Source organism: Topomyia yanbarensis, chromosome 2, assembly GCF_030247195.1.
Source record: "Topomyia yanbarensis strain Yona2022 chromosome 2, ASM3024719v1, whole genome shotgun sequence".
In the NCBI taxonomy this organism is placed as follows: domain Eukaryota; kingdom Metazoa; phylum Arthropoda; class Insecta; order Diptera; family Culicidae; genus Topomyia; species Topomyia yanbarensis.
The window spans coordinates 157,009,722-157,032,378 of record NC_080671.1 but is presented as its reverse complement, the minus strand read 5'-3'; the positions used below and the strand labels follow the sequence as shown (position 1 = coordinate 157,032,378).

General features: G+C 37.0%; 1 protein-coding gene across 7 annotated transcripts in view; it reads right to left on the bottom strand.

Moving 5' to 3' along the window:
* Positions 1-22,441, bottom strand: part of LOC131681850 (polypeptide N-acetylgalactosaminyltransferase 5) — a 212,824-nt gene extending 190,383 nt beyond the window's left edge. For 2 of the 7 annotated variants that reach the window (XM_058962911.1, XM_058962912.1), the window contains exon 1: positions 22,162-22,440. The gene's annotated coding sequence lies outside the window, so the exon portion shown is untranslated. Of the gene's footprint in view, positions 1-21,452 lie in introns of all 7 variants that reach the window. The other 5 variants (XM_058962907.1, XM_058962910.1, XM_058962906.1 and 2 more) reach the window with 5 other exon arrangements.
* Positions 22,442-22,657: the final 216 nt, after the last annotated feature.

Below are 22,657 nucleotides of genomic sequence, written 5' to 3'. Positions count from 1 at the left end.
AACAAGTTTAAGTGCACAACTTCACATGTACACTAGCGCCATTCAGTTACGAAATTCCAAACTAAAATGTTCACCTGTCAGCCCCTTTTAGACCAACTTTACAGGAGACAGCAAATATGAAAATAATCAGGATTTCATGATACAGCATCATGAATTCACCCTTCCCTTTTGTTTTCAATATGGGATTGCAACACCCTTATCGAAGTGAGGCCAAACTTTTGACGGGTAGTGTATCTAAAATTGCTTTACAAGTCTTTCAAACCATCAGCCTTTGATAAAAAAAAACTAATTTCGCAAAAACGTATCAAAGTTCACTTAATTTCTTTCCATACAATATAATCCAGTGTGCGGTATTTATGTTCCCTATTAATTATGTATTGTGTAAAAAAGAAGATTCGAAAGAACAAGTCAAATGCATTGATAAAACCATACTTCAATATATGCCATTTCTTTCAGTACAGCAAAAATCGTGAAATAAATTTTATTGTTAGGCAGTTTCAACTGCACCCAACACTGCCAGTGTTTTTACAACGGATTTGCCACAGCATAGTATACGGATATTTGGAGCTTAACTACTTTTTCGAAGCAGTTTACATGCCGTATTGCACAGCGACAACGACATACAAAAAAAAAACACATATGCTTGGGATTACCGTGAGATCCGGAAGGTTCATGATCTCTTTCGCGAAGGGAAGGGTTGGCGTTGGGACAATATGTGTGAGCAGAATAATCACGGGTGGGGTGCTGGCAGCTAGGGAAAAACGTGTTAGACTCGAACGTGAATAGTCGAACCCGAATGGAATGTATGGCTTGAAGCGATAAGCGCAAAAGCAAAAAGGGATTGTAACATGTTTTTGCCATCGCAGCTTCAAAGGCTCCCGTTTTCCATGAGCCCGGTAAAGAATAGTAATCAGTATTCATTCAGATTCGTTAGAGCCTACTTTGGATCAGTATCGTCCTGGTTGTAGTTTAGTTAGTAGAATTATAGTTTTTGTTTTGTTGTTGTCGGGGCATGCTTTTGTTCTGTCAACTGCTGGAGTATAATCCCAATCAATTCGGCTTATAACTGATAGAAAAATGCAACAACATACCTTTCGTGAGATTTTAGGTTTGATAAACAAGCATGAAACCATAAAACAAAGAAGTTTATCTTTAATACCACTATCACTTTCCTGTACCATATCTTTATATTACCTATTTATATCTTTTTCTTACCTACAATACAGACACCGAATAAGTTTGCAAGTAGTATGCGAACTACGTAACGGATGAACTGATAGCAGAATTAAATAGCGTTTAAACGTGAATCTCGAAAGAGATATAGGCAGTAAAACTAAAATAAAGTTTTCTTTGGATTTTTTTTATTAGGTAGAGATAAATACTTTTGGCGCAGTGTCGACGGGCGAAACAAGAATGGAAGCTCAAGAATAACGCTTTAGAGGTCAAACTAAAAACTTTTATTCGACATTATGCATAAACCACAATGGAATCGTTTCGTATTGTTGAAGGGGGGCTATGAGAAAGCCAGTTCAAATTAAGCAAATCGAAGCAGAGCTTTCCGACACCTTCACATAGTATGAATGCCCGTGGAAGCAGATCCTCGCAGAAAATAATATTAAACATATTCATCACACTACTCCAGGTAACTTAGCAGCAATGTAGTATATATAGGTGTGGCAGAACACAGATTTGCTAATGTTCGCAGCCAAAAATATGTAAACAATCCAGAAGCATAACGGGTCGACGTCATAGCGTTCACACGATTCAATGGGAGCGGAACGAACGGTATGACAAAATCAAGTCGATTTATTCTGAGATCACTCACACCACTCATGTGATTCATCTTACGAATACCAAAGCGCCATCTTAGCTACACCTGTATAAACGACATTGACTTGGCAGCGATAGTGAAAACAGGATCCGAAATAATTGAGTCTGGCTGCTCAAACGTCCTGCCATAAGTCCAGCTGGCAGAATTTTAATTAACACCCTACCGGCTAACTTGCACGCTGTCTTCTGAATGAAATTTCCCCTGAAACAGCATACGAGACTAGCTAGCTATACTACTGAGCGAATGTCGACACTTCTTTTGACTCTATGATGAATATTTTATCAGCCTGCCCTGTTCATCGTAGATCTTCACTGCACGACGATGATACTGGTGGCCATAGTTCAGGTAAGTTAGCTCAGCAGGGAAGGAGCCACTGTACATCGGAACTGCCCTTTGCTCTTTTTATTAGCGGCAGTAGCACTTTCATGTTTAACGTTATAGCCCGACTACTGTCTGTTGTAGTTGAACTAGTAAAGCAATGTTCAGATAGAGGATTGGTTAGATTCTCGCCGTTGGTGCTATTTATAACATCCGACCGACTTGTTTTAAAAGTGTGTCCTTGGGGGTATGAATACTGCTTTTCACAAATCAAATCCATGTCAAGGCTAAATTAACTTGACCTTACAAGTGTGCTTATAACAACAATTTATAATAAATACGTTGGAAATTTGAACGAATATATATGTATATAGTATTCCGATTAGCACAAATATTGCAAGTTGTGAGGTTGGATACAAAACATGCGTCAATATCACGAGTATCCACATTATATAAACTTAGATATTTGTTTTTCCAAAATAAAAAAGTTCTAGATCCTTAGGAGGAACAATTCAAAACTTGATTCCTCTAAAAGAAAAGCAAGTTTCCGCATAGTAAGTATACCAGTGATATTGATTTGTTTGTGGTAATATTGTTCTACCAGAGACAAAAAATATACCGAGTAAAAATATTATTCAAATTTAAAATTTGAATTAACGCGAAATTGGCTAAAGGACGGTCATTGGTGTCTTTGGAAGTATTTATTAGTGTAACAATTCCCTTACTTCTGATACTGTATGTCTAGAGATTCATTCCCCTAAAAGTGAGAGCTATTAATTGAAACGCAATCTTCAAAAATAATCATCAGAATGATAAAAAAATATTATTCTAGACCCCGATAGAACATTTCAAATTTAGTCTCAGATGAAAGAGGAGTATCTAAGCTTTTGATAATTGAGTAGTGATTTTTTTGTCTTAATATTGTTCTACCAGAGACACAGTGACACCTTGTCCTTGTTTTCAGTCGTCTCTTACGCTCCCTAAGAACAACTTTATGCAAAAAATATCAGCATCTTTGAAACATACGAATGTGAATGGATATGAAAGAATGGACTTTCATTTGCGACCAACATCCAAATAATCAGTCGAGGGGGTCCACAACAACTTCGTTTTTAAGTTTTTTCTCGTAACAATACAGGTTTCACCATTGAACTAGTTGATATTTCGGTCCCTAGGTGGTGCTTTAGGCATTCGATTAACATTAAAAGTGAATCTGATAGACAATTCAATTGTCCACAACTTCGTTAACAACTAAAGTTTTTTAAGATTTTAACAAAGTTATGTCTAAGATAAAAAAGCCTCATCTTTTGGGGATTGTTTATAAATTACGAGACACTTTTAGGCTTCCCCCAGTACATGGGAGTCAATTTTGGGCAATTTTTGCGTTACGTAATTTATGAATGATCTCTTAGCAGAAAATTATAATTACCTGTATCATCGTGAAGGGCTCGAGCGTTTGTGCGATAATCCGTTCGACCACGTGGGCGTTTGTAAGTCGCGTGTGTTAGCGTATATGTAACTTCGCGAGTATAAATTCGATTTTATAACCATGAGTCCATTCGCATATTCCCGTGTGTTCCTCGATGATCGCGCGCAAACCGTGAATCAGATACTTAATTTTAGTGGAACGGTTCAGATGCTAGAAGAGTGAGTTCTTCCATATCACTAGAGTTTCCGATCAAGTCGCATTGGCACGTGTTGTCTAGTGGATACGAGCGTTATTTTATATTGGTCCTTCTGAAGGCTGCTAGGGCCGAGTAGGGACTTCCGCACGTAACCGATTAATGATCGCGCGAATACGGGCGTTTGTAGGCTCACCGCGGTTGTAACTTTATAAGTGCTAAAACGTTCACTTAGTCACCGGGGTGTTCTCATGTTTGCGAGATCGCGGGCGAAGGTGTGCGTGAATGAACGCGAACGGCTCGAACATTTGTATGGTATCGTGTTGACGCTTGCGCTCGCGTGTATATAACTTAGCGTGCATAAAATCGATGTTATAACAGTGTAGCTATTTGCATATTCGCGTGTGTTCTTGATCCTGTGCGGACCGTGATTATGATGCTTGATTTTTAGTGTATGGTACAGATGAGGGATTCCATGAGAAACCGGACGAGCGCAAACTATGACCATCGAAACAAACTATGACTTTGCAGTTGCGTTCGGTTTATGAATCTCAATGCCAATTGCAATGTTTTGATACAATCGCAATATTTTGATACAAGAGCAATTTTTAAGAAGGGCGTAGACGTTTCTACGTGCATAAAATTCAACTATTTTTTGTTCGATTACTGTATTTTAAACAGCTAAACTATCGAAAAACGAGATACAGGGAAAGAATACTTCCGTTCGAAAAAAATACACACCGAAAAAAATGTGTCATTTGTCATAAAAATAAAAATTCATGTTAAAAATTAAAATTGCAAAAAAACATTAATTTAATTTTTTATATTTTGTCAACAAAAACTTAAAGAGGAAAGAAACATTTTGAATGTGATTGCATGATGGAGAACTTATCGGTAAAAAAAATTCTCACAATAACTTTATACATGTTTTTAAATGTCATACTAATTGATATAAAAACCACTAATATCATTACATAATATAGTTCGAAGTATCGTTTTGAATCAAAATGCATTTAGCCAAAATCTTCCAAAATGCGATAGTTGTCGAGATATTTGGAATGCTAGGGCCGAGGGCAAAGAACTTACGGACGTAACCAATTTATGATCGCGCGAACACATGTGTTTGTAGGTCCACGCTTGGCAAGATTTGGAGGTCATAATTGTTAAAACGTTCACGCAATTACCTTCATATTTGCGAGATCGCAGTGGTGCGTGGACGAAGTTCAAGCGCTTGTATGTTCACATGTTTGTCGCGTCTGCTAACGTACATGTAACTTCACATGGATAAATTCAATTTATAACCTTGTGGACATGACCGATTCATAATTGCGAAATTCGCGAGTTAATGCTTGAGACTGCGTTTGTAAATTTGTTGGTACTAAAATGTTCACTTAACTACCGGGGTGTTTTAATGTTGGCGAGATCGCAGGCTTTAGTATGTGTGGATGATTGCAACTGCACGTTGTGCTATCGCGAAGACCACAAGCGTTTGAACGTTCGGGAGAGATTGTGACTGTATATGAGAGAATATGCAATTAATTGTTTAACCTTCCGAAAGTCGCGCTGGTGCACTGAGTGCACGCTGCTCTGAAAATCTAGCGAAATCGTCTTAGGGCACCAGCGGCTGCTCGTTTAGTGGGCCACATGCGCGACTTCCGGAGGGTTAATGGAATGTTAATAATGAATAATTATAATAATTTAAGATATTGTAATAATAGGAGATATAACAAAAATGCTAGGAGATTAGTTAGATGTGTTTTAAATGACCGAGATTATTTTTGGTATACATGAAAATTACAAAAGCAAATTAAAAGTACAACAAGAACAAACTAATGAAGTAGAAGAAAATAACATATGTAACATATCATCCAACTACTTGAACTCGTCTAAATGCTAGCACATGATGTTTAATGACCATTAACGAAAATTGCATTCTGTTAGAATTGTATCATGCTAGGTGGTCGAGAATGGATGATTCACGTGCGTCGGTAATCGGTTAATCGTACCTTAATTTATTCAATCCTATCTTCCCGAATGAGTCGAATCGAATGCACGAATTGAACACCGAGAAAAATTGACCCACGAATCCTAGGGAGGATTACCCACTATTCTATCATATACGCCAGTTCTGCATCCATTCTCTGACCCAACTGTCACAACCAGAGCGTCAAATTTTCAACAGTTTGTTTTGAACTTGAAGGAGGAAAAATTCTCAAATCATGCCCTACTATGTTCAATTCGCAGTTGTTCGTTTCCATTATTCATTCAAACAGACGCCCTGCTCAATCATTTTCCATTCATTTTCAATTTCATTGACCCTGTGAATATCTCTTTACTGGGGTATTGACTAGGTTTTCAAGCAAAACTACTCTGAACATAGTTCTTACTGTCCATGTAAGCTTGAAAACGCAAAACATGACGACATTTAACCTAAACTGGCCTCTACAGAGCAGATGACAGCTTTGGTTGGTGAATGAAAAAACATCAATTTGAAATGAAGACGTACGATTTAGTTATGAAAATCCCGCCAACTTGAAAGTGAATGATTGAGGAAGGCTTTGAATTTGAATCATGGTTGGGTTTGATTGAACTGAAAGTTGGCATTTGAAAATGAAAATTTGCACCACTGGTCACAACTACTCAGGCGAACACAAACACAGATAGCCATATGACTAGCATGTAACAATTATGCACTAGTACTAAAAACTAAATTTAGCAAAACGAACACTGATAGGCTCCTGCTTTTACATTTATTTACACACAATGAAACCCCCTGCGACTCACTGTGTCTACCAACACCACCATTAAAGTGTGGAGCAGTGTTTGCATACACGGCCCACAGCAAAGGTTAATCCACGTCGACCCGCCAGTCGACCTAGCCAGCGAGCACAGGATTCATCGTTAGTTGAGGTTGGTGCAGAATACGAAAAAAAAACAAAGCAAAACATTAAAAAGGCGCCACTATCGAGGCGTAATGCATTAACCATCTTAAGGCAATTGTCTGTCAAATGTTCGTTAGCACAGATGCACAAAATATGCTTGATGATGTTTGCAATACCGTCAAACTCATCAACCTAGGGGAGGGGGTTTGTAAAAATGCTTATTTGTGCATCATTTATTTACTACTTTAGAAAATACATAAAGTGTAAAGAAAGGGTTATCATGGAAAACAGATTTTGAAGATTCTATCACAGAAAATGATTTATAATATGACAGTTATAGAAGTTAGACATTTTATGTTTTAAGCAATTTCGTTTGCATGAAATGTTATTCAAGGCGGTTTGAAAAATCGATTTTATTTTATTTGACATTTTTGGAATCTATACGATACTTCTTTATGTTCAAGTAAATTACGCTGTCAATATAATAAATTTAGACTCTTATCAACCTTTTCACGATTGTAACAACGGAGTTAAAATTCGGAAAAATTATTGAAAGTCGGATAATCAAGAGAAAAACTAAAAAATCATTACAATATTTCACTCAATTGTTTAAATGATCTACGGTTTTTTGGTAAGATTGCTAAGTTTGATACAAACATTTCATTAGCCTCTCGTTTATCTACTAATGATTTATCCCACCAATTCGCCAATGTATATAATGAGTACCCTCTAAAAATGTTTATAGGTGCAATCTTGCAACAGGAGCAAACCATAATACGCATAGCACCATTCTACCTCTGTCAAAGCGAGTGCCATAATTAAGTAAAGCAATCGACAGATAACAATAGTCACGATCTAACGTGAGGGATAAAATACTGTTGATTTTATTTTTGCGATTGTTATCGTTTGTCTGCATGCCGCATGTTGATCGAATGAAGGAAGCTTCGCAGAAAAATGGGAGTACAAATCGGTTCAACACAGTAGCTGTTGATTTTAAATATTATCCTATCCGTCTTCCTGTTCGCTGAAGATGAAAATGCGATACTGGAGCTTACGGAAGCCATTTTAATACAGTTCCATCGAACTGAATGAAACTCTACACTGATGACGTTCAATAGTTAGGCAGAGGATGAAAGCATTATCGCCAGGTATTGGCAGGGTATACGGGTACCTTTTGCAGATTTCATTTTAAAAAATTCTATGTGTTTTCCATAACTGAAACTGGAGACTTATGCTGATTTCGGTTTTATATTAGAGTCGCCCTAGATTCGCTCTAATATTTACAAAATCCATACAAAAGTGACAGCTCAGAGCGAACCTAGAGCGACTCGATTCTAAAAACGAAATCAGCATTAGTGACATTTCAGTACATCAGTAAGTTAAGTTTTAGTAACATAAAAATTGACGATGTAGTAAGTGGATCTGGCTCTTGGTTATTTTTATTCCTCAAGAGGCGGACAGCGTAGCGCTCATTATTAGGGCAATTTCTAACCGATTCGAATTTTGGTGTAGAGGTTTTGAAAATATGAACTGATCCACTTTTGTAAACCTGCTGTACAAAATTGGATGATTTCGTTATATTTCAGGAAAATCCGCTTTGCGGAGGTCCCAGCAGAATGATACTAAATAAACTAAATAAAAATAATTCTTATTTAAGTTATTCAAGTATGATAAATTCTTTGAATTCTTTTATAGTCTACAGTTGCTACATAAAAGAGGCAAAGCCTCCGGTAAGCTAATATTAAACGAGGAATTTCCAGTCAATCATTCTGATATGTTCACCGAAAACAGCTGAAACTCGGAAAGCATTAGATTTGTTCAAATTTCGATTCAAAACCAGCAACCACCAACTATTATAGGTAGGTGAAGTTGGTTCACTAAAACGAAAAGTATGGGAAGCTCTGGTAAGAACAAACATCTTCCCCAAGAACTTGAAACACATCGCCAAGCAAGAACAGTAGACAATGGAATCAGTAACAGCCATCCTTGAGAAGATATATCCAATTAGGGCAGCGTCTGAGTCCAACTAATGGACTGTATGGAAAGAAAACGCTTTCCTCGGAGTGCCGATTTTTATGCTGAAGATTGGTGTCCTCTTGGCTATACTACCGGACGGTTCCAGTTGCTTACTTTGCTATTCATCCTGATAAATATCGGTAAGCTGACGGGAAGAGAGGAAAATCCTTGAAAAATAAATCGTACACGCTCGTTGTGCGAAACACAGATAAAAGGACGGGCGGAAGTTTGCGATGCTAGCGGGTTCTTTTTCTTACGTGTCCATAATGTTTGGGCATGGACTATTCAGACTCTTCGGGTCTCTCGCGATATGATCGACGAGAAAACTGCTCGGCCCACAACGGGGACAGGTTCGTAAAAATAAATAATTGATAAGTAGTTATCGTCTGCCATCTCATGCCGCAGGCTATTAACGACAAACTGAGAGGGTTTTTAGTAATAGTATAGTAGCCGTAAAGCGATAATAGATAACCTTTTGAGCATATGATGTGATCGTCCTCTGAGGAAGATATAGTTTTAGGGTGAATATTTCTATAAGTAAGGTTATATCAATTTAGTTTCCTACCTGTAACCGGATTCTATTAGTCCTTTATTATAAAGCCAAAATGCATTAAAAATCTTCTGGATTTTTACATTTATAAAACATTTTATATTAATTTGCGATATGGAAATGGACTTTTTTTTGTTTTAGACAATAACAATGGTAATGTGACATTTCTATGCTCTCTAATCCCCGAAAGTCGTTGGACTTTTGCCAGGCATGTTTGATGTTAAAATTCGAATCATAAACAATCTAATAAGTTTATGAATGTGTTTGCTAAGAGCGCGGAGTTTCGAACAGCAGAAAAGTAGCAGACTAATCTGATGATGATGATGATGCTCATGATGACCACAAGTGAATGAACGATTGCGACCAGACTGAAAACTGCCGGAGCTGAACTCAGTTAAACAACAGCGTAATATTTAGAATTGGGTTCGATTGAACTTGGTCGGTTCGTCGGTATCTGCGTGTAAACTCAAGGGCAAATACACATACACACACACTATCAGTACTGGCTGGCGGATGGCACGCTCGGGGTTGTACCACCTTGATGATGATAACCGGTTCGTTACGTCGGAAATTGCTACAAAACAACCCGAGGGTGCCACCGCTATCACACAACTGAGTGGGTAACATACTGTAGCGTCATGAAGAGATTGATAATGCTAGAAGAAAAACTGTTTGCAAACGAGCTGCGGGCATAGTTGGCATTTACGATGTATCTTACTTTATCGGCTGACGTATGGCAGCGAATGCATAAGAAACCCCGCGGTTTGTTGAAGACGAAATTATTTGCCGGTTAGTCACGAGACTGTCGTATGGGTGCGGGTTGCCCTCACATGGGTATGGGTCTCGAAAGAGCATGTTTATGAACTCAAACAGAAGAAATATGCAAAAAGAACCGGTGCGGTGATCGAGAGAAGGCAAAGAACGGAAACCCGATTGAATGTGAAGGTTGAGACTAGTTGCTTTTCGTGCGCAGTGATTATTCCATGGCTGGTTCATTGTAAAGGGCGAATACTTATAACCGACTGCAATTTTGTTCCATATTGCAAAAAATTAATCAAACTATGCATAGGTTTTCTTTGAAGTCTATTGTTTATAACTTGTTGTGTTTTGTTGCGCCAATATGAAAGGGAAACACTTGGAGCCATGTGAAAAGCACCATTCGGTTGAAAAAAGTACGCTAAATTCGACTGGCCTTTAGCAAATTTTGGAGCTTAACACAAAAAAAACACTATTTTGGCCGGAATTTATGCCATTATTTTGTGAGCGCACTGGTAATTTGATACATTTTCTCTGCCTAGGGAGAATCCACTGAACTGCTCTGAACTATATTTCTGCGCGTAGGAATAACAGCAGATGAAAAAACAAGAAATAGCATTGTATTGCGCATACGATTTTTATTTCCTAGAAAATGAATTCACAGGAGTTTTTTTCAAATTTTACCTAGAAAAAGAATAACACATTAAGGGGTTACACCACTGTAGAGCATGAAAAAATAAGCATATTTCGAGAATTTCTCTTGACGCAATAAAGAGGTGAATCGAGATCTTGTTTTTTTCCTTTTTTTGCGATTTATAACATAAGTATTGAATCACACCAAATATTTTTTTCGAGCAATTTCATCACAAGATGGCGAACATTTTTCTCCATGCAAGTTTTTGTAGAAGGGGTTTACTGCCGTTATTCGCATAATTGTCAAATGTATATAGGGAATCCCATAGAACATGGGACAAATATGCTTATAACGGGTGCACGACGTTTGGCATAAATACGTTAGGCATAGGTACGTTAGGCATACATACGTTAGGCATAAGTACATTAGGCATAATGGACGATTGGCATAATATACGTTAGGCATAATGGACGATTGGCATAATATACGTTAGGCATAATGGACGATAGGCATAATTCACAAAAATATAAAAGTAATCGCAAGGCTTTCGTTATTATAGAGATATCAATTCTACACTTGTTTTTCGAGTTTAACGAGTATCCAAAATGAAAAATACCATGCGACATATTTATCCCTTGCAACTGTAGGTTTTTTTTAATATTTTTTCCCGTGGACGAGATGAAGAGTCAACAGTTTATACAAGCACATTTCAAGCCTATTATATGTATAGTATAACCAATGCAGTTGTATCCAAAGATTAAAAAAGCCAAAAAATGAACAAACATTTAGTGTTGGAGCCTATGGAAACTTGCACTGTTTTGTACAGCATCAGCCTAAGGCTACAGATTTTACGATTGTGACGATACCATTTTCGTTTCGGTACCTCGTCACGGTACACAAATAAACTCTCTCTCGTATCAGACAATTTTCGTAGTTCTATTTTGATGGCCTTAAGAATATAATCATTGAACTTAATAATATAGGAGATAATCAATATTGAAGCAGCAATATTCTTATATTCGTTGAATAAATAATAAAATGCATCATTCTTTCTTTCATGAGCTGTTCTTCAAGAGCACATATTTTCTTCTTGGACAATTGCACAATACATTTATGTAAGAGCTAATCTAAGATGATGTGTGTTATTCATACTTTAAGGGCTTATATATAAAGTTGTGGCGATAAAATTAGCTGTCTGGCGTTTAAATTGTGCTCGCTTCACCTACTATTCTGGCGCCGTCAAACTACCATATTGACCATACCAGTTTGATCGATTATTTCTACCACAATTTAAAAAATAAACTTAATCGGGATTTTTGGATAACCCCATATGTTTATTCAAGTAAAATATCATTTACATGGCTAAATTTAACAAATATTTAAAATTTCTCTCAAAACAATAACATCAGCGTGATTTACAGAGTTATAGAAAAGTTAAAGATTTTCGTGACGTTACAACGCAATGAGATATCGCTTTTCCTGGGAAAGGAGCGTTGTAACATCACGAAAGTAAAAAATGCTTAAAAAGAAACAAAACAATAAAGACCAGAGTTAAACATAATCGAAGCTCTTTTTTGACGGATGAAAATGAACCCGACGCGACTCGTGGTGAATAGAAAAAATATTCATTCAAATATCCCTGCTTATTCATTCAGTTGAATATCGTACAACATATTCATTTCACTAATTATCTAGGAAAATGTTTTCAAATGCCGGTGAAGCATATGAAACAACAATCATCATCGCTTACATTGTGCCAGGGCCTACTTTGATGCGATTGATTCGTTGCTGCACGGTCGCTTCGTGTAACAATCGGAGACGAATGAAAATCTGCATGGATGAATGGGCGGTTTGTTCGTTTGACGTTTTCAGCTGCGTCACTGAATATTGAAAATGAATACGGCTGAATATGATCAATTTTCATTCAATGAATTTGAATATTTTTAACTCTGATAAAGACACATTCCACGCACTTGTATCGCTTACCTCATAAAAATAAATCTGCTAATATAAGTAAAAGTTGTTCTGAAATATGTTGGTATAGGTTTAAGGCTCCCAAATCATAGATATATAGAAATTTTTTAAAAGAATTTTATGACGGTGGTCGATGAAAACCAGTAATATATTTATGACTCGTTTTTAATAATTGAATTGATTTTCCCGTACCACACCGACAGGTTTGTAATAAAATTTATTTGGAATAATCTTAAATTCCATTTTATTGTTCACATATTGTACAAAGATTTCATCTTCGAACGCAGATTTATTGAGTGAATTGATCGTCGGATAAAAGGGGGGCAAAAATTGACCATTTTTGCGTTGTCCCCTAACGCAAATATCATTTTTTTCAATTTTTCACAAAAACAAAGCACGCTATCTATGAAATCTTTTCAGAAGCTATTAGTACTCATCAATACCTTTCTAAAAATATGCTATTTGTATATAACAAGCTTTGGAATCGTTCTTTCAGAGGGGTGCACTGAAGTGTTGTCTCCTAACGCTTTCCGTTGCAATACGATAAATCCTTCTGCAGAGTTACTTTGAGAGCCTACAGAACAGTATATGGACATAAAAGATATAACCAACCTATTTCAGCAATACCGCAGCTATGCAGTGTCATGGGTGGTCTCAGGGGCGGGGAGAGGAGGGGGGTTCCATTAAGGGGGTGGCCTTATAATATCGAAAAATTATCAAGTTTTTTATTGCATATATCAGTAAATAAACTATCTAAGGATATATCAACAATTTCAGAACAGAGTTCGAAGTGATTTCAAAGATATAGAATGGAACGCTTTAGAATACCAAATAAGCATGAGAGCGCGCGGAAGAATATCGTCATAGGGAATAACACTCACTCGTCGTCACATTCTTTCAAATTAGCGGGATAATTATTGACCATTTGGAACTAACCCGGTTTGTCTTTTCGGGATAGATTTTCTTCAACATGAACCAAACATCGTAGTTTAATGCAGTTTTTTGATGTTTTATAGCACTTTAAATTCAAATTGTTATCCTGAGGATACACATTTCTTAGAATTCGCTAATAAAAGATACAATTTTACGAAATTCTCCAGTTTTCTATTATTTAGATAATTCAATGACAAGCCAGCCATCTGAGCCATAAGACCGCAATTGTGTGAAATTTCTTAACGAATTTTTTTGTACTCTAATATATCAAAATTTTCGAAAAGCTGGATCTTACCCTTCTTTTCCAAAAATTGCGTAAAACGGCTACATTTTGATTAATTTCCGCAATCATCACTAATAATCTTGCAGATCTATGAGTAAAAACAGTTGTGCAAACGCCAGAGGATGAACTGGAAGGGCGATATTCTCTTTCGAAATTTTTTTTTCAACCGTATTACTAGTATTTCGCGACAACATTATATACAATATGTAAATATAATAACTGCTCGACTGAGTATAATCGTTTGACAGTCTTTCCTTTGTTGAATTGCTTCAGAGTCAAATTTGTGTATTTGTAACGTAACAAGAAAATAAATATTGAACAACCCTATGACGTATTTTATCTGCCCTAATCACCAGTCAATTTTATTTTCAAGATTTTATAAGGTCAAAAAACAAAGTCAGTGCACCAAACTTACATGAAAAAACTTAGTTGGTGAACAAAATAAAAAAAAAATTGAGTCACCCTAAGAAACAGTTAATTTTATTTCATATCTTTTCCTATGTCAATCAGGAGTGGATCCAGAAAAAAATTTCGGAGGGGGTCCAAAATTTCGACTTTAAAATGTTCTTTGTACAATACGTAATATGTAATACCCTCATTTAATTAAACTCAGTTTTGGTAATCGAATCTGGTTTGCAAAGATTTTGAACTTAGAATGAATTTAAAAAAGAAACTTTTTTAAAAATTCTCAAGATGTGAAAAATTTTCGAGGGGGAGGGTCCGGACCCCCAAGACCCTCCCTCTGGATCCGCCACTGATGTCAATAATATATTAAACTTACCAAAACTACTTGAAACCACCTTTTTCGATCCATTAGAAAGTGGCGATTGTGGTCTACAATCTCTTCTATACCGCGCCACACTGTGGTATGCGGTGTGTCCTGTTCTCATTTCATATTAATTTGATTTCTTAATAAAACACATGAAGGTGAAACTAGAAATACATCTGGTTTGGCGTTTCAAATCTTTATTTTGAGTTATTTACAGGTTTAGAGGTGATATACATCACTTTGTTTGAGCTTCAACAAATTCTTCAGTCGCGTTAGGGGACAACACTTCATATGCGACCGTTTGTGTTCATTTTGGTGTTGTCCCCTAACGCAGTGTTCGCAGCGGTCGTGAAAAAAATTTACAGAAAGCTCGAAAATCTAAGTATACAGTATTGTTCTGTGACTATCGATGATCAAATTTCTAGAACAAATAGATGCTCTAAAGTTTGAAACAGAGCAGGTTTTTTGATAAATACAAGTGTAGGTTGGAAAATCAATTTTTTGCGCTGTTGTCCCCTAACGCGACATTTTCACCTTTCAGAATGAAAGGACAACCTGAAAAACATCAAACCCATAACATTAACGTTGTGTTAGGACTTTTAAAGTATTCAATTAAGTTTTTTGAGCGTACATCGTAGGATTTTTCAAACGACGAGCTGTTAACAGTTGCATGATGCGTGCAAACGTTGTCCCCTAACGCTGGAATGTGTCTAAACTGTATGTTTAATGACACCTAATTATTCGTAAGTTATTTAGAAATAATTCATAGAAGATTGGATCTTGATAAAAAATCTTAGAGCAGATATTTTGACTTTTAATGAAATATGCTGAAGGTTCTAATTTGTGACGCGTTGTAACGTCACGTTACATTATTGGTCATAAAACAATCCTCTTCCAGTATATTCAGTTTATGTCGATTGAATCTTTTGTGAAATTTCTACTTTCTGAATACGTAATAAAGTTTGATGTAGGCGTTCATTTGATAAAGTTGGAGTTATTTTTTTTCTTAATTTTTCAATCTTATTATTTTTAATGATTAACATGGACCTAGACTGTTGGTACCGAGGATAGAGACTTCCGGACGATCCTGATTCAAGATGGCGCAAGCACGGGAGTTTGTAGGTTGACGCTTGAGATCGCGTTGGTAAGTTTACCTTGACATGATTTAACATGATTACATCATGTAATCATGTTTGCGAGTTCGTGGGCGTAGGTTGCTTGGAAAATCGCGAGTGGCTCTAACGTTTGTATGCTGACGTGATTTTGTAACATATTTGCGTGTGTTCTTGAATCGTGAGTCTGATATTAAATTTTCGGTGTGTGGTTAAAATTCTGGCAGAGAGCGATCCATCCCTTATATCGATGGGGTTCCCGGTCATGTCGCCAAGACCACTACACATAGCACATCCTTTCTCAATTATCTATTTGTTACTGGTCGATTGTTGGTTATGAGCGGGTAAATAGAGGAAAGGTATAGAACAGAAAAAAAGGCTCACATCAGCCCTCCTGGCCTCCTCGATCGCCACTATCGAGGCGTATTGTAATCAACATCTTGTAGCGGGCTTCTTATATAAATCAAATCCTGAGTAGTCATAATGATTGATGGATTAACATGATAAGTAATTAACCTCTAGTAGTAGAACTTGGTGCAAATAGAAACTAAAAAAGCGAAGGGCCTTATATTTACATAACTCTATTGAATCTATTGTGGCTTGATGATGTTTACAATACTGTCAATCCCATCAACCTGCGAGAGGGATACCGCGACTGAAGTTCGCAAAACAAAAATAAATGTTTTCACTAAAGACACTTTATACACAGACTAGCGAAAAATTGCAGCCAAACGGACTGTTAAAAAACTGCAGCTAAACGAGCATGATGGTTTTGAGAAAGAAAGTACAAAAGGAAGCCCATGCAAAGCTTATGGGAGCTTCCGTGACGCCATTTTACATTCATGGTTGCTAGTTTTACTTTTTTTCTCTCCGCAAGTCTGTCATATAAAGTGTCTGTATTTTACACTAATAAAAGCGTTATGCGTTCGTTACTGAAGAGAAATTTAACATAATTATAAAGCACATGATTTTTGTTCATAGTCCTGTTTTGTTTCAGAATTCATGGCACTTCATTCGCGATTTCGGGAACAATCTTTTTTCCATGTGGTAATAAAGTGCAAGAAATACAGGATACCGTAAACAACGAAACGCTTAATGATTGTTCCGGAAAAGTTGCGAATAATTTTTCTTGTGCTTTCCCAAATGCATAATAAAAAACCTGTTTTAATCCACCTAGCGGTGCAATTGTGCCTTTCTCATTTCTCTAAACACGGAGGCTTTTTATGTTCAACATAATTGTGGAAATGTCCATTACATTCTTAGTACACTTTGCACTTATACACAATGGCATGCCAGCCACGAACTTGATGAGCTACGTGTCGACGGTGAAACACTTGAAACAAAAAAATATCATACTCCATTAGATCAATGTTATCTGCTTGCTAACTCATTTTGTCATGCGGGGGTGGGTATGTGAGGAGGTCGAAAGTCCCATGAACGAACGACTCTCCAGCTTAAATTGGTATGCTTTGTGATATAGTGGTGGTTTAAAGATGATGAGGTTGAAAGGGAGGGGTATGAGGGCTGGATGGGGTGGTGGTCTGAGGGGTGATTTAAGGAGATTTTTAACTGAGGGGAGTGAACAGTAGAGGGGGGGGGGTGTAACCCCTCTCCGTAAACCATCAACTACGCCCCTGTTAAAATCCAGAAACCTTATGCGAGTCGAAAAAAAAATTTAGGGATTAGGTTGACGTTTTTCAGAGTGATTGCATAACCTTTCTATATGAGAAAGGCAAAAATGTGCTAAAATCCAAAAAAGTGAATCGTCGTCAAGTTTTTTTTTCGAGTTTGCATCAAATTCCGACGTTTCATGCACCTTGAACACATTTAGCATCAAAAATAAAAATTCTATTTTTAATTTTTCCTATAGTTTATATGAGAAATTTCTGTGTGGACGCACTCTGAAACCCGTAATTCCGGAACCAGAATTCCAATCGATCCAAAATTCAATAGTAGCCGATGGGATTCATTTGAGACTAAGTTTGGGCAAATCGGTCCAGCCATCTCTGAGAAAAATGAGTGACATTATTTGACACATACGCACATACATACATACACACACACACACATACAGACTTTTTCCGATCTCGGCGAACTGAGTCTAATGGGATATGACACTCGGCCCTCCGGGCCGGGATTAGGTTGACGTTTTTCAGAGTGATTGCATAACCTTTCTATATGAGAAAGGCAAAACCCATGATGACGATGCTGGTGGTTGAGTGCTAAGCTTGATCGCTACTCTCCCCGACGGCTCTGTGTTCAATTCCAATTGAGGTCGTTGAGATTTTCAGAGGTGAACAATCTGTGGTTTCCAACGTTTTCCTTCGAACGTGAAGTAAAATCGTTGGTCCAGGTTAATGTGTTATGATGGGCCACCATCTGAGGTCCAGATGGCCGAGTCACCACGATTGTACCGGCTTTCACGGAAAATTTTATTGTGACCGCTGTAACCAATTTATAATTCCAGAACTCAGTCAGACCTGAATGAAATTCAATAGCAGGCAATGGAATTACTATATTTTTCATTCGAAATCAAGTTTGTAAAAATCGGTCAAGAATTCGCTAGATTCCTAGGGCTAGGTGTGTTACCAGCTTAGGAACGTGGCGAATTCCCCGGGGGCATCATAAACAGACATAGGTGGCCAATGTTGTCAGAGCTACTTGGTGATCTTGACCCGCAAATTCAAGTAATGTAGCACCCATTTTAATATGTATTACATCATTTGGACATCATGGTGGTACCAGTTTATATGGGAATTTGCTGTGACCGCACTCTTCAATCTGTAACTTCGGAACTGGAAGTCGAAACTGAATCAAATAGAGTCGGCCCTGCGGCTCTCGGTTCATAAGTCGATTTTAGAGTGATTGTACAGCCTTCTTTATATGAGAAAAGCAAGAAAAATGGAATTAAATAGCTTATGTAAATCATGACTTTTTTGTTTCGTTTATTTGACACGGCTCATAGCGGTAGTTTATCTTTCATGTGTTTACAATATGTAAAAATAAAAATACAAAACAAATATAATTGATTATTCGTTATATCTCGTGCGCGCAACTTTTTATTGCGAATGGAGACCTTCTTTCACGGCTCGCCTGCTACGTCATGGGGATCATTTGCTCATGACTAATTAATAGAAATTCGTTTCCTGAAAGATAAGTGAATCCGATAAAAGACAACATTAAAGAATGCAATTAAGTGTGTGTTATTTTTTATGAATAAATCTATCACTAGCTCTTCCTATCTATCTAGGCATCACTATAAACATTGGTCGTTATCTTTGCTGGTTTGACTTTTTTTCCCAATGATTTTTTTTTGAAACATAGCAAAACACACTTTCAACATACTGCGTTTGACGCCAGCCGTTTATCAACATTGATTAAGTGCAATCAGTTATGCACTCTTCGGTATAACAACTGACAATAGCACGTACTTTCTCCAATCAAATCAAAGCAAGGAAAACCGCGGTCAATAAATTGAAACATCCGAGCTATAAAATGTGCTGTGCAACATGAAAGCCATTTTCAATGAGATCCACTTCCATTTGGCAGTTTTAATACAGTTAAATTTAGCATAACTAAACACATGTTTGGAGCAATCTGGCTTGTAAACATGATGCTGGCGGCCGTGAGCTGTGTGAAACGATTCCAACCTCTCACAGTCTGACAGGGGAAACAACAAACACAAAACAATGCACAATCGTATTCTCAGACTTGAACTTGATACTTAACCGGGGGCTGTTCTGCACGAGTCTGTGACGGCGAATTGCGTGGGTTATGCTGCCGCCCGAATAATATACTTTCTCTTGTGTGACACTATTTCCAGGGCCACGACGGCAGAGATCCAACCCGCTAATTAACTTTGCGGAAGATGAGCTTATTCAATTGTTTTGTTTGAGTACGATTTGGGAAATAATGGTTTGTTGTCTCCTTCGCTTTGTACATTTATACAGGTTTGGAGTACGGGAGAGTGGGGATAGATGAACTACTTTTTTATTAATTACATTTTTTAACCTTTTGGTTTTGTGATGAGATTTAGTATTCTTTATGCACGAGCATAAAAGGACAAACAACGCGTTACTATGTGTAATGGCGTTAAAAATATAAATAACCCACCTCGTGAAAAGGTGGAGCTATTATAAAAACATGTGGAACCAAACCAAAGGAAATCGTTTATTCTTTTATTTTCTCCTATACAAAATATCAATAAAGTCCGTGTCACAAATGTACATAGTCATCCATCATTACAGAAAATATATTTGAAGTCGGCAACAAACGTTTAACGCCATTAAAATGCGTGTGATGTTAAATTAGCAATAGAGCTAACAACACATACACCGCTTATTAAAGTCTGGTATGCACATGTGCCTAAAATGAGTTCCGGTGGATTATATTGTGGGTCACCTGAAAATATACTCAGGTTTTTTTACGCGGATTTGTGAATTCACGCAATTCTTGCGGTTTTTGAAATTCACGCGGTTTTTATTTACGCGGATTTTTGAATTTACGTGGTATCCACTAACGAGGTTTCTATCAACGCGGATTCTTCAATTTACGCGGTCTGCAAAAAACCTGAGTGTGTAACGAAAAATACCATTTGCTTTAAAATTGCGAAATAAATTTCAGGGCTAAGTACAATCTTCATGCGGTTATGGGATATGCAAGTTTTTCGATTTGTTCAATTTCAAGCTTGCAAAACACGTTTTTCCTCCGAAGAATCTACTGCGAATAGACTAATAAGATTTTCTTTCCTAGCCAGTTTATTTGGTTTAATATTTGAATTTCAATTTGTCTCGATAAATTGAGGCAAGCAAGCATGCCAAATATTCAGCATTAAAATTGCAAAAACTACGGAACTAACCAGAATTACGTATCACATGCCACAATTAAAAAAAATCTGGCGCATTTTTCAACCTTCTTAAATGTAAATAGGGCAAGTTTTACACATTACCAATGGAACTTGACCATCTATTTAGTAATATTCAATTTTCTATTTCTTAGATCATACGCGTAAAAAAACATTGTTCGTGATGTTAAGTATCAAATAACTGCTTGCGTGTTACAAAATCAAATCGCCTCTTGCACGCTAGCAAATTGCCACGTAATACAGTGAAGACCCGATTTTATCAGCCCCCGATTTTATCAACTCTCGATTTTATCAGCTTTTTGACCCGATTTTATCAGCTTCATATAAAAATTAGTAGTTGAAAGCTTGATTAGCTCTAGCAGACGAATCAAATTGAATTCGAGTCAATCTTTTCTTGAGCATATTTTTCTTATCTTAGAGATCCGAAATATGCATTTTTAAATTTTGTTTTATCAGACCCCCTTACGAAGAAATTTAAGCTGAATAATCAGGAAAGGTTTTAAGGCTACATCTAGGGACTAAAGAAGAATATTTTTCTTAAAAAGAAAGAAAAATATATGTCCCTATTATATCAATGTCCTCCTTTTATCAGCCTAAAATTTACCAAGGGGCTTATAAAAACGAGTCTTTACTGTATACAAACAATTCCAAGGCATTAAAAATGAGAGGATTTTATACTTTAAGGTTTATTGATCATTTACGGTTTTCTTAACTATTGACAATATTATCTGCCCATCTACTGCAACACCTTCAAAATACAGGCACATAAATACAACGCTAACGGTAATAGTGAATTTAGTACATTCTCTTGTATGCGGGATATGCCAAATTATTAGATGAGATAATGACCCCGACAATATACGATCATCGTCTGGTTTTATAATGCGGTTAACCTTCAACACACTTACCGCAATAATAGCCGAGGAGAGCAGATTACAGAAAGCACTGAGCGCTCGGTTCAAGAGCACTTCCGAATGCAACTCGCAACGTCGGCAACTCGACACTACTGCTCTGTCGAATGATAACCACGTACATCTTTTCGGAGATTTGCTGCAAGAATTAATCAACTTTTCACCCCCATCACTCCGATTTCATCTGCTTCAATTAACACACTCTCTTCGTTGCTTGTAGTTGGTGCCGGCCTCGAAAACCACTAATTTCTCGCTAATATGTACACTTTATTTACTTTTTGAATATTTGTGAAGTGTCAATAATAAATAGAAATTATCATCACACTGATTCAATGATCATCACTTTTTAAACTCAAATATTTAAGTAGTAGGTATTATTTTTACCTTATTCCCAAAAATTGCTCTCTCTTTTCTGTCTACTTTCTCGGCACACTACAGCGGTTAGTCGATTCCACCTTGCACAATTTATATTTTCCAAGTGGAATTGGGTTTTCCTGCTGGAACGAGCTATTCACCTTTAAACGATAATCACCCAAGAGTATTCATTCGCAACATTATAGGTATATCTCAAATTTTACTATAGACATCTCTGCGTTGCAATACCAATCATAGCCTACGCGTTTCCAACAATATTCCAAGTTGCACACCAGCACCTTCTCTCAACACGAAAGAAAACAAAAAATAAATCTACAACTCTTTCACTTACACACAGCAACCGTCGTATTTGACACGGTGTCAATAAAAATGCGAAATATGACGTTGAAACAGCATGTTTTCACAGCATTCTCCACATTTTTTCAGAAATATCGCTAACAATTATTTTGATTAGGTACTTGGGCCATCAATTAGTTCATCCAGTTCAACACGTTACGGTTTATGAAAAATCTAATTGGAACAATTCGCGATAGAGAAAATACACCACACCTAGCACCGTAACAACCGTACCGTTCGCTTTCACGTTCACTACTTTTATGAGCGCACTAGATCAGTGCTGCTATGCTGCAGTCGCATTGAAAGCATTACATATCGCCCCGTGTCGGTTTGGCAGGTTATTTGTGTTCGGTGGTATGTGTACATTCTATGATACGCTGTCAGTGGCAATTTGCCCATATAGATGCCAGATTTGTTTTTAAAAATAACGAGCGCACGATTCAGAAAAGCTAGCCAAAATTGTTGAATACTAAATACGGTTTAAACCGAAA